The sequence below is a fragment of the Ammospiza nelsoni genome, chromosome 7 (assembly GCF_027579445.1).
Source record: "Ammospiza nelsoni isolate bAmmNel1 chromosome 7, bAmmNel1.pri, whole genome shotgun sequence".
NCBI lineage: Eukaryota > Metazoa > Chordata > Aves > Passeriformes > Passerellidae > Ammospiza > Ammospiza nelsoni.
In genome coordinates this window covers 21,852,293-21,866,001 of record NC_080639.1, presented here as the reverse complement: position 1 = coordinate 21,866,001, position 13,709 = coordinate 21,852,293, and the positions used below count along the sequence as shown (strand labels likewise).

At 38.1% G+C, this 13,709-nt stretch overlaps 1 protein-coding gene across 5 annotated transcripts in view; it reads left to right on the top strand.

Annotated features, from left to right (window-relative positions):
- The first annotated feature begins 2,007 nt into the window (after nt 1-2,007).
- SCN2A (sodium voltage-gated channel alpha subunit 2) overlaps nt 2,008-13,709 on the top strand; it is a 74,157-nt gene continuing 62,455 nt past the window's right edge. For 4 of the 5 annotated variants that reach the window (XM_059475661.1, XM_059475657.1, XM_059475662.1 and 1 more), the window contains exon 1: nt 2,796-3,050. The gene's annotated coding sequence lies outside the window, so the exon portion shown is untranslated. Of the gene's footprint in view, nt 2,150-2,795; nt 3,051-13,709 lie in introns of those variants that run through there. The other variant, XM_059475659.1, reaches the window with a different exon arrangement.

Sequence of the window (13,709 nt, the reverse complement as noted above, 5' to 3'; positions counted from 1 at the left end):
ATGTGAAGCAGCTATTTCTTTGAGGCATGTAAACGACAGGCGTAGATAAGTGTCTGTTGGCCAGAACAGCTCCAAGCATTGCTCCTTAAGCTTAACATGCCATGCGCTGTGGAAACTGGAGTTTGACCTTTTGCTCCATCTCTTCTGGGCAAATGTTTTTGCATGATTTAGTAGAATGGTTATTTTTTATGCAGATGACTGTTAGCCATGCTCTAAGAGGCAAAGAGAGATTTCTGGTAGAAATGAGCTCTATCAGCATGGCTGAATAAGCAGAGAGATTCTTCCAGCTATCCTAGTTTTAGGAGACTTGAAAAAAAATCAGAAAATGAGATTTATTCAATGCATATTTGTTTTCAATCCTATGGAGTTCCTATAACTACTATTAAAATGGTTAATAAAACCAGGAATAAATCATGTTTGTAGGTGTTGAATAGCTTTAGGAGATTTAGATTCAGCTATGAGAGATTTGCTAGGATCTCTTTGGATCTCTTCTGAAGTTTTCATAGAGAAACTCTTTACTTTCTCACTGTAACTGCTGGAAAGTTTGTGCCACTTTGTGAAAAATCCAGTTTGTATGGGAAAATAAAACCTTAGAACACTCCAGAGAATCAGCAGTTAAGTCTATTTAATTACTGTGGCACTTTATTGTGGTATATCAGAGATCTTATAATATCTTATTTTAATTTTACTCCTCATGAAGATACAGAAAATCAAATCTCACTTTGCCAGTGAGCTTTAGCACTAAGATGTAATTGCCATATACCTACAGATTTTAGAAGTGAGGAGTAGAAGGATTAAGATTACATAATAAAAGCTTCTCTGAGTTTGTATATATTTTTTATAATGCAACTGAAATTCATATTTATTACCAGTACACCTTTAACTAAATTGCTCCTCTACTGCAAAGAATTACATATTACTACTATTCTAAGTAATAAAGATTCATATAATTTTCAAATTTCTTGCACAAGTGTTATCTCACTTTTAATAGTACAGATGTTATTAATTCAAATTATATTTTTTCTTAGATAGCATAGAAGTTCCTGTTTAGTTTATGAAGTTGAATTTATATCCAAACCTTTAATATTACATACCCCAATGAAATGATAATTTTCCAAAAAATACATTCAAAAAGTGACTTTAGAATTAGACTTTTGAATATGAGCTTCAGCATTTTTGATCCCAAGCAGGCCTATATGCATTTATGACGTATTTCAACATTTATACAAGGTTGTCAAAGCATATTGCAAAGGAAGATGCTGGGAGATGCGGGCACTGAGGAGCGGAGCCCGTGGAGCCGGGCCGCGCTCCAGCACCGCGGACAGCGCCGGCTGAGGGTAACACTGGCGGCACTTCGCGGGGAAACCCTCACAAGTGTGAGTAGCTCTGTATAAAGGAGTATTTTAAGGAAAAAGGTCCTTAAAGTCAAACTAGAGCGCCTTTTTTGGTGCCAGCGGGATTTCTAAGGGATTTCAGTCCATGCTTGCACAATAGGTATTTTGAACTATTATTATCACTGCTTGCACTATTTTAGTATTTTGGAGTCCTTTCAGGGTCCGAGATCCCAAAGCAGAGCTTGAACAAGCATGAAAATGGATCATTTTCCTGGGACACTCCAAGGCTTTGGGATAACTGTGATGAGTGGTTTAAGCTGACAAAAATATCCGTATTTACTCAAATGGACTGTCTCTTCAGCTACTCCCTTGTGTTGATGACACTGATTTTTGTGGTGAGTTAGATCATGGTTCCCAATTATAAGTACACAGTTTTCATCTAGATCCATTCCTAGTTAACTCTGCACTTTTTTCCTCCCCCAGGCCCCATGTTTTGGTATGATTAAATTTTCCTCCACAGCTGAGAATTGCTGAGCCAACCCCACATGCAGGTGGCTGCTAGCTGTGTGATGTGACAGAGCAGGTGTACGTGATAGAAATAGAAGATAAAAGTAGAAACAGTCAGCTACACAGCATTCCAGTGTAAGGTATCCTTTAGTAACACTAAATCCAACACTGCTATTATAGGAATTGTGGCTAGAGACAACTGGGGTGAGGCAGTCAATTTGTACATTAGTCTTTTACAACTAATAGTATCCAGAATACCAAAGATCAGTTCTAAGATGCTATAAAATGCAATGGAACCTTGGATTAAAGTAAGTAAAACAGCTCACGCTAAACACTCTTTATTGAGCAATAATGTAATAGTTCTTGCTACATACAAAGATTCATTCCTTCTGTCTTACTTAACAACTTTAGTTTTCTTCTGGCTTTCAATAAATATATAAATGTCATTTGTGTTTTGCAGGATCAATAATCAAAGGAAGAAAACCTGCACACTTACTTGCCACTATATCTGTAGTGGGGAGTAGTGCACAAAGAATGATTTATTTCTAAACAGAACATGCATTAGTACATAGTAAAATAAAGGTATCTGGCAGTTCCTTGAGTTTTCTGCAGTTATGTGTATACCGATGTATTCAAATATTTATCTCATTGTAAAAAAAAAAAAAAAGAAAAAAAAAAGAAAAAAAAAAGAAAAAAAAAAGACAAAAAAAAAAAAAAGAAAAAATCGTGTTGTGTACTTTAAATGTCAAGGCAGTTGTCAGGAATTGGTAAGCACTGCTCAGTGTTGCCGTTGCTGTAGTTAAAGCTGTGTACTCGAGGGTATCGCGGGCAGGGTGTGCGGGCTCCAGCGCGCTCGGTCCTGCCAGGAGGTGGAGCCAGCACGGAATCCGCTGCCGCTTCGTTTCCTCCCTCTCCGCTCTCCCCCCTCCTTTTTTTCCCCCACGACCAATTTTCTGATCGATGCTGGGATTCAAGGAGTGAATCTCAGAACAGGAAGCAGGCGAAGAGACTACAGAATACTGCAGAGGCTCCTTTGTTGCTTTTATGGGGAGGTTCTTTATTTCTTTCCTTTTTCATTTCAGTGAAATCAAGAGTTTACAAGCTTCTTTGCCCAGGAACCTGTACCTGCAGTAGAAGAAGCCTCTCATCATCTATCTACAAGTGTATGGATATTTCTTATGCTATGATTTTTAATCCTCCTTTAATCAGGTAAGACAACATTATATTTAATTAGAATGCTAAAAGCCAACAAATTCTAGCTGGTTTTTACCAAGATTCTTCTCTTGTGGAGCCACACCTAGTTTTCAATTAATATTAATAGAGCAAGAGGAGAGGAAATAATAGCCATCTTTGCCACTGCATGGATTTTTCATAGCATTCAATCAGGTCTTAGCACAATAATGAAAAATAATGTTGCTCTTTGCAGCTTTCTGGTCCTATGTTTTTTAAGCGTGCATGTTCATAATAGGAATTATTTTTGAGTTTGTGGTTTTCATCTTAATTGTGGTAATTTGTTGCTGCTGTTTTAAGGTGGTCATCCACAAGTGTTTTCTTTTTCTGTGGCAGGCTATATTGGTGCTGTATTCTGAATACAAATTTGAATGTCTTTTAAAGCACACAACTGCATCTCTGGGATTGCACAATTTTGATGCAGAGATGTACTGTTGCTTCTTTATAGCATTTTCAGTGTGAGGCTGTCTTTACTTCATAGATTCATATATTTTTTTTCTGTGAGGCATAGGAGATTTATAGGATTCTCCCCTCCCTCATCTCCCAAAACAGCCTCTCCCTGATGGAAGACAGAATGGAGGACTTGTCTGTGACTAAACATGGTTTTGCACTGCTGCATATACCATATGAAACACGTCTGTTTTATGACTTGTTTTTTATATATAAGAATGAAATTTTTATTTTGAAACTTCATTCCATATTGCATGAGAGAGAAAAAAATATTCCTTCCATTATTTTTTTAGAAGCATGATACCCACTGGGAGAGACAGCAGAATGACTCAGGAGGTGGGAAGCTCATGCAGCACCCCCTGACTCTTCTTTCAAACCTTCTGGTCTTTTTTCTACCTTCTCTTCATTACACCAATAATGGTTTTAGTTGGTAAAAACAACACAGAAATTCATTGACTTACAAAGTCATAGATCAGAGAAGGGTCTCAATAACCAGGCTGGGAAAAATACAGAGACTGTGCAATCAGTTTTTTCCCTGTTGCTTTCTATTATAAGGTGGTAAGTAGCACTTCATCAAAATTTTCACACATCTGTGAAAAGGCAAAGTTTTTTCTTTTTGTGGTGATTAGTGAAGCAACAGAAAATTGCCTGTTGGGATTTGAATGTTCGATGCTGTGTTGGCTTTAGATGATTCCATAGATACAAGTGAAACATTAAGAAGGTTCACACACATTCTCGCCATCTCTGCAGGTTGCCTGCTTAGCTGCATTTTTCTGATCAATGTTTTCAATATGCATTATCTGGTTATGGCTGAGCCATTGCAATGTCTGAAGGTCTCTTCACTAGATGGTAAAGGTTCCTTCATTATTGAATGGATCTGGAGAAATGATGAATGATCATGTCCAAATGATCTGCTGTTTCCTCTGGTGACAAATGCATTAAATAATTATGCTCTCATATGTCTATAGGCCCCACTTCAACAACAAACAGACATGTCAATGGGATGACTCACATTCTCAATATTGGGGAAGCGGATAAATACCTGGCTCTGTTCTCTTGATTTTTAAACTGCACCAATTTTCAAAGAAAAAATAGTAGGTCAAATGGGCATGTAGCTTCAAAGGTAATCTTTAGATTAACTCTTCTGTTTAAAAAAATAAAAAGAAAATCAACTGAGTTATCATAACCCTTAAAGGAAAACATTGAAGCAAAATTCTTACAGATTTTGAATATATTTATTGTGAACATTAGGTCTTGGCACATAAATGGCTGTATCATATCAAAGCCTGATCCAGATATCTTTGACTAGGAATAAAGTTGGATATTTCTGAAGGAGTTCAAGCAAAACTTGACCCTAAGAGAAAGCTATGTTGTGTGAAACTTAAGTATAGGGGCTATTAAAACCTAGTTGTTACTTTTGAATACTGAATTACTCTAAATGAAGTGTACTTTGTACTCATGTAAGCATCAGATCTCAACAGCAGAGACCAGTGTACCCACCCTGCAGCAAGAGCAAGAACAGCATCAGTTATGCTGCCAGGGCTGCTTCCTTGATTTCATCTCAGACCTGGATAGATTTGTGTGGTCACTACCTGCAGCCCTGCTCCACCCCCAAGGAGCCCTAAAAACTCTCCCACCCAAGGGCTGGAGAGAACACTGAAATCTAATATAGTCTATATGCTTGACTCATACCTGGTAGCAACAAGCGCAACCGTAATCCCGTTATGCTCTCAGCGGGAGCACAAGAAAATATCAAGCAAGATTTTCACTGTGTTGCTTCCAATGTTTTAAGGCCATAGACATGCTCCCACCGGCTTCTCAAAAACCACAGTGGATCCTTTGCAGCTGCAGACCCTGGTCCTGCACTCCCCCTGAGTGGAAGCAGCCTCTTGCCCATCAGAGCCTTCATGTTCCTCTCTCTTTGCCCTCGGTCCCAGCCTGCCAAGCAGGCATCAGGAATCCCAGGGCCTCCTTTCTAGAGGCTTCCTGAAGTCACTAGAATAAATTCATTTCTTGTACCGTCTCTCATTTCATGGACACCCACCATTCTTAGAAATGCTGGGTTAGAAGACATTTCTGCCAATGGTCACTTGTATCTCCTGTTCCTCTGTTACTGTCTTTGAGAGACAAATAATGTACCTTATTTCCTAGAGGTGGGAAGGAGGAGAGGCAAATGATGTTGGGAATTACTAAATGCCTCACAAATTAAAAAAAAAAAAGCTGAGGAAATAATCATTCTGTACTTAATGCATACTTGGGAAGATATCCTGTAAAGAAGGTTTGGGACCAAAATACTGACAGAAAACAATTTAAAGAAACATTTAATAACTATATTCATACTCTTCAATTCAAATTGCAAGTTTGCAACTTTAACTCTCTTATTTTTGCTTCTGAACCTACTATTGGTTTTCTTACCTCCAACTGAAGTTCAGCTGCTTCCTCTTTCTGCCTCTGACTGGTCTGGGACCAGTAGAAGGGCTTTGCTTCCACTCCAGCTTTCAGTGCTGGGTGCCTCAGAAGTTCTCAGTATTAACTGTGCTGAAGGGGCTGCTAATGTAGAAACACAGCCAACTCATGGCAGCTCTCTAAGTATTTATTACAAGCTGCTAAGAAGCTTTTTCTGAGCATATCTAGAAATTATTTTAGAGACATGTTAAATGGCCAGATTTCAATAAATTTAAACAGGAGCAACAAGACTCAAACTCATATTGCCTGAGCAGCCTACCTGATACAATCCAGAATAAATAGATTGTAGCAAAAGCTCTCAAAAAAACTGGCTGGAAATACATTTTAATGCTGCAGTATTACCACCATGCTTTATTTAATAAACACAAACCCAGTTTTTAATCTTCCTATTAAAAAACCAACAACATAGATTCATCATTCTTGCCTGTTGTTTTTTAAACTTGTAGGTTAGGGAAATAATACTGTCAAAGTTTTTCCAATAAGCAGACTAAAAATGTATTTTTTCTATTTAATGATGAAGTTTTTGTTATAAGCATTCAGATGGAAAGAGGATAGATGAATCTGCATTGTGAAGTTGATATTTACTTTCTATTTTCATTGAAGGAAATATTTCACCATTTATAGTGCCATTAAAGAAATAAATCAAGTATCAACAATCAATATTTGGCAAAGCTGAAAGCATTATGAAGTGATTCACATAATGGAAACATTAAGCAAACAAAATTCTGTCAGGTTGTCCATACTATATGGAAAAAAAAAATTAAAAATAAAAAAATAGCAATAACTTCTTTTTATGTCTCTCGAGATGAAGTTCAGTGATTGTTCTATGTGAAATTTTCTTAGGCTTTGTGCAATTGTGATCCTTCTTTCTGCTTGATTCTTTGCTTGGTTTCCGCTGATTTTGGCCAGATGAGTTATTGTTGTAGCTAATGCTAGTTGATCCTCACCATCTTTCTGGAGATCCTCACAGGTGGTTGCCATTATGCATTAAAAATGCAAACATCCTTCCCCAAGGAAGAGGCTTGTGTTCAATAAGATAATGATTGTTCCATGCAGGTTACAGCTACCTTACCTGCACAAACTGATGACAGACAGCATGAGCAGGCATGCATTTTGAGATGATGGATGTCCAGGTTTTGAACGTACAGCAAGGGATTTTCTGATGCGGCCTTGTCATATGAAAGGGGATGCCTTTGTTTTATGCCATAAGGTGCTGATTGTCTGGTCTTAAATGGAGTTGTAACATACAGCTTTTGAGTAATTCAGATGCCAAACCACCTGCTCTAGCCAAAATATTGGGTACTGTTCAAGACTGCAGTAAAAGCAGGGTGGCAGCAGGTCCAGCCAGCCTTTAGCTTAGCACTTTGGTTTCAAAGGCAGCATTTGTGCTGTATGGAACTGCACAAGCCTACCTGATTATTTTGGCCTGTTAACGTCTGGCTCCATCGCTTTCTGGTCACCGATACCGAGCTAACTTAGTTAAAGCTACAATGTTTCCTCATTTACTGCTGTCATTCCTCTCACATCATGGTGAATGTTGTTTTAGTTGAATTATTACCAGCAGGCTTTCAGAGTGGGGCAGAAAGAGTCCTCCTATCTGAATGGGAGGTAATTATGCATCATTTTTTTTCGATACCATCTTCACCGTGTCTCACCAAGCTCAGTGTAACTGCAAAATCCTCCACAGACTTTGATCCCAATGTAGTTTTGTTTGATGATAAATGTAAATGACTCACTCTGAAATTAGAAGTCTGACTCAAGTTCTCTAAAGCAATACACTGTGTTCTAGACTCACCCGTTTGTCTCAGTAGGATAACAGATATATTAGGAGCTGGATTCCATACATGTATACAAAATGGAGACAGATACAGGCAAAAAAATTGACAGTCCGTGATCTCAAGAAAAACAGTGGCCAGAGTTTCATGGATCATAAACTGTGGGGAGCAAGGTTAGAAAAAAGTGTCCTTTGCCTTTGCACTGGGATTTGCAGTTAACAATCAGTTCCATAAACAGGTGCCAGCACACAGTAAACAAACCATATGCTTAAAGGCAAGTATATGGCAAATTTCTAGACAAGCACTATAATGAAACAAGGTCTCTGCCCAGGATAGTTGAAATTTGACAGCCTATCTCTAAGTATGCTAGTTGTATTTTGTGTATAATTAAACATTTGTGCCAAAGCCAAATGAGTGGAAAATCCTACTTCTTGGGCCACAAGGCAAGCTTTGTTAGATAAGTCTTCCCTCCTGGAAGTTTCTGGCAAAGTTATTTTAACTGGCACTGTAGCACGCAAGGTTGTATCCAAAGAGTTTAACAGGTGTATTTGTAGAGTGTGTGAGCTCCATGTGTTTTCTCCTTGCTGAAAGTCAATAATGCAACCATGGAAACTACAAGATAAGTACTGACACCAGGCAGGATGAAAAAACCTTCCATCTGTAGTTGTGTTAACCTGAAAGCAGACATGGGGCAAACACTGCACGATTGTTTGCAGATTGAGTCTTTGGTGATGGCTGCACAAACACCCTGTGCAAATGCGTTCACACAGGTTAGATTTTTCAGTGCAGAACCTGGTTTCCATTTTGTGAAATGGGTAGCACTACAAAAGTGTTGACAGTAAACAGCATCCCAAGTACCACAATAATAGTGCTGAAAAGTTCTCCTAGTGAAGCAATGAGAATATGCTTTGAAAATGCTGGGATGCAGGTTGAGTTCTACTTTCATTTGGCTTCTGGAAAATACTAATAGATGAAATGAAAAGCACCAAATTTTACTCTCAGAAACAACGGGAAGATGGAAACCTTTAAGGAAGTCAATTTTATTAGAAAGAAATAGACAGTACATGTTACTGGGCCACACCTAAAAGAGTCACTTTGCAACAGAATAACATTTTATATCTTGCAGAATTTGCTTTTGTAGTTATGTTGGCTAAACATATGCAACAGTCATAACATTTTCAAGACTTATTGTTCCAAAATTTTTTATGTTATTTTCAGTAATAGTTAACATTTAAAGTGCTTCATGGCCTTTATGTTTGTGACCATAAAAAAATACTTGTGCTTTTGCCAGATGAAATTTTTGGATCTTTCATCTGAAGCAAAGCTTTGGCCCTCAAAGCTAAGCTGATTTCTCCTACCAGAGAAATCCTATACTTTACTACAGTAGTATTCTTCAGGGGAAAAAAAATGAACATAAGCCTCAGGGAATGATGATGGTGATGATGACCTTTAATGTTATATGGCACACTTGGGTGTTATTACTCATGCTGATATCTTGCTCTTTGGAGTGGCAGAGGCTGGGAACTCTGGAGAAGTGATCTCCATTGCTGGGAAAGGGATTATATAGCTTTTCTCAGTATTGACCTCACTTCCAAATTAATTCATGGATTCACACATTCTCAAAATAATCTGTCCTTAGTGAGAAAGATGAAGGATATGATGCAGAAATGGAGTGAGCTGGTGAGCTGGTATAAATATTGTGAGGATGGGTAAATGGCTGTGGAATTGTGGTAAGAGGAAATATCATGTGGGAATCTAGAGAAGGGTGACTGATGGGCAAAACACAGTCAAATGTAGGGTGGGGGAAATAGAAATTTTAGAAGGGTATACAAATTGAGTTTATATGAAAAAAGTTGAATACATTGCAAAAGAAAATATTGACTTGTGTATCCATGTTTCTGTATGGATATGAGCAGCGTGATATGCACAGCTCCTGTGGGAAATCGTCCTTGCAGTGGTACAGCTCCAAGTTGCAGGTGATGCTGTGAGCAAGGAATACTTCTAAGAATTCTTTGGGGAGCTCCTGTATTCCCTCTAATCAGAACCTGTTTTGCTGGCTCAAACATAGTGGGAATGGAAAAACTCTCCTGAGGAAGTTTTCAGCATCTGCTCTGTTGTTTTATTCACGCGTACCAACAAATGCAAATTGAGTACATAAAAAACCCCCATACATTTAGGAAATTATGCTGAACTGGAAAAAATTTATCAAACTCCACTGAACAAATATCAGTTTCAAATAGTCCGGTTACAATTTGCTGCAGTTTTATTTTAGCCTAGAATTTTGTAGGTTGTCCTCAGCAATCTTTCTTTTCCCCATAGTTATAAAATATTATAATGAGCAAGCCTCCACTCCTTTTTTTTCAATAAAGTTACCTTAAAACTGAATCTGCATTTTTTTAAAAAAAGAGACTGAACTTTAAAGCTGTTAATTGTTTTCTCCCTCTTATGAAAACAATCAGGAGCTATAAAAAATTAGTTTGGGGCGGATATATGATGTAAGTATTCAGATTTCCATTTCTGGCACATTTCCATACTTCCGTAGCACTTGTTCTTTTCCTAACATCACTACCCAGGAAAGCGATGTCTGAGTATGAAACAAGGCGTCCATGTCATTTCAATAGTACGTTGCCATAAGGTAACTTACTAAGGGTTTCTCATGAAGTTGGTGTGTTTCAGCTGAGACTCTTTTTAAATCAGGGGACTGGTATAATAAAAAGTGGGCAGAATATCAGAGTAAGCACTCATAACCATTCCCTCTGATCCTGCACTTATGAATCTGCATTGCTCCCTCAGGCCTTTCAAGTTTCTTGATGCAATAGTGATAGTACCTTCCTGCTCTTACTTAACTGCATGTGTCGGCCATAGGCACATTGTCCCTCAGGATAAATTGATCCATAAAGATGTTTTCATAGCGTTCAGAATATTTTCAGTTTATGTCTTGATATGACAGGTTTTGAGAACACTATAAAAGGCAAACAGAAACTGGGCCTGGCAAACCGTTTCAGGATTTTTTTAATGGCATTTCTATTTAATTGTGGGCCAATTAACTACTCTGTTTCCTTTCAGAGCAAAAAGGAAATCTTCTAAATTTAATAGAGACTTGTTTAATGCTTTTTAATGTTATATATCTGACTGAGCTTTTCATTACCCAGGGAAACAAGCATGCAGGTCACTGGGGAGTAGTGATGATATTTGCTCTCTGCCTTTGCATGGGACATGGAGGGGATGAAGGGGCAGCTCTTAAGCTTTCTAACAGTTCCTGTATGATGGTCTGGGAATCCTATATAACCATTTGGCCACGTTCTGCACAAATCAACAACCATATTACTCATCATAGGATGTAATTTCATGCTGGTTGGTTTAATTTTTCCCTTTTGGTTGCCAAATTTTGAATATGCATCCAGTCTTATGTGTCTCCCACTGATGACATCTTCATTTAAAATACATAGTTACTCAGCTGTAGAGATGCCTGTAGTGTGAAGCTTTGGACAGTTGGCAGAACTGTAATACATAAAAACCATTAAAATTACAGTAATTAATACATATTGTTCAGTATTACAACAGGAATATACAATTTTCTCCCATCTCTGTCAATGTGTATCATAATGCAGACCCCATATATTTTCATATGTTATTCTGGTTCCCAAAACACATGTGGTTCTGCTTCTTAAAACACAAAATGGGAGCAATGGTAATAGGCACAAAATAAGTGGCTGATATTTAGTAAGGAGGTGTAGAAGTAAAAGGATCTACTAAATATTTCACACTTTAAAAAATCAGATTAAAAGTATGCTGTGGAACACTGAATTAAGGCTGTCTTTACATTCTAGAAATCATGATTTGTAGCTACTTGTGAAAACAGCAGTTTGAGTGAATTGCCTACCATCAGGCAGTACTGAGTACTCATCTCTTGCCCCTTCTAGTCAGTCCTGACAGACAGGCACTTCTAGGGCACAACTTGCCTCATCTTAAGGTAGATATCTGAAACAGGTCAGAAGAATTGCCTTTTACAAGACCTACTTTTCTCCAGAAATATGAAAGGAGTTCAGATTGGCTTAGATGCAGATGCCAATAGACACAGGCATCCAATGCCAGAGAAGGCAAACCCTACTTGTGGCATGGCCAGTTCTCCAAAACAGCACGCAGACCTTGCATGAAGGACACAGTTATCATCCTTCCTTTCCCCTTCCCACTAGTCACTTCTCCTGATGCCTGTGCAGCACCAACGAATCAAGGAATCCTCCTCCAAAACAAATCTCACTGCTTTTAAGAGCTCATCCATATTGTATACTACATCAGACAGTGAACATTGCATTACAGTATCTCCTGACAAATGCACTAAAACTAAAGCAGACCTCAGTTCTATGCTGTCATTTCAGTCCTTTTTCCTACAGTAATAGGGACTTTTTATGGGCATGTTCATACACAGTTTTAGGGAGACCATATTGATACACATATGAGTGAGTTATTGAATACATGTTTACACATACTTCACAGAGCTCCTGTCACATTTATAAACTCATTTCCACATTTTTGTCCATCCTTCTAATTAATTCCAGTCCAGTTATCTCAGGTTTTTATTCCCTCTCTTGCCCATTCATCCCAAGCTTTTTTGCTTTCTCCTATGTCTGCTTTCTCCATTATACTGCTTCCTCCCCCTGCTTCTGCTCCCCAGCCTGGTCTCCTTTGTATTCAAATTGATCAACCTAGATGAACTTTATGATCATAATAATCTACAAGTCTTTGAATTTTTCACGTCTCTGCAACCAGCCTGCAGGACTACTGCAGCCAATTTTGAGACAGTTGCTTTATCCAGGCAGACAGTTCTTACACGTATCATTTCCCTGGAGGTTTCTTATGCTGCCGGTCTTCAGTCTGAGATATGTCTCCCTTTTCTCCTAAATGACCCCTTTTCCTTCTGGGTTTTTATGGGTTTTTTTTCTTGTTTGTTTGGTTTGGTTTCTTTAATAACGAACATAAAAATGATCTAGAAGAAAAAGATGAAAGCATTCCCACTCCTGGGTCAGCAGAGTCCACAAATACAGACTTCAGTTGAAGGAAAATGCCCTCAGATGGACAATGAAATATAAACAGAAAAATGCATTATCTCTGTAATTCACACTTTTCAAATCACAATTCAAATCTCTGCGGTGTTCTTTCAAGTAGATGCAAACTAATTTTTCAAAAATTTTCAACTCTAGGCAATTATTATAGATACTAGTCCAAAAGAAAAAGTCCCAAACTCAGAATGTGACTTATTCATGCTTTGAAAATTGGTAGCTATAAAATTTTAAGGGTAAATACATATACATTGCCTTTTTTCTTAGAAATAGTCTCATTTGAGTTGAAGCTTCCCTCTAAAAATTGGTCTGAGGCAAAAATGTAAAATTTTAGCCCCAGCACTTCAAGTTTAGCATAACTGAGCAAGAGAGGAAGAAGAAAAAATAAAAGGAAAATGGATAGGTCAATGTCAAGTATCTCAGTAATAAACAGTACCATCAGCCCCATCTGCAATTAGTATGAGACATCGCAACTTGTAACCAGTAGCTGGCTTGGACCCATCTGCACTCTGTCCCTAAGGATATAGTAAGAGCCGCTACCCATAAACCATCATAAGACTAAAAGAATATTTAAAAGTAAATATGGGACCTCATCTGTGACTTAATTTCCAGAATCAGTGAAACCACTTTGCTTCTAGTTTATTTGAAGTGGCACTTCACTGAAACAAAGCCAGCTCTTCCATTCCAGTGGCAAAGGGAATCTGGTGACGACCATGAATGAGAAAGGAAGTTGTACTGTGTAGTTGTGATTTTTTGTAGATGTGGCTTTTTGTGCATGTGATTCTATCTCCTTTAGAGACCTTGATGTGTTTCCAGGTGCAGCTACATAGTAGGGGCATGAGTAGTGCTTATGAGGAAACATTTTGTGGCATCCTGCCCTTGAAGGT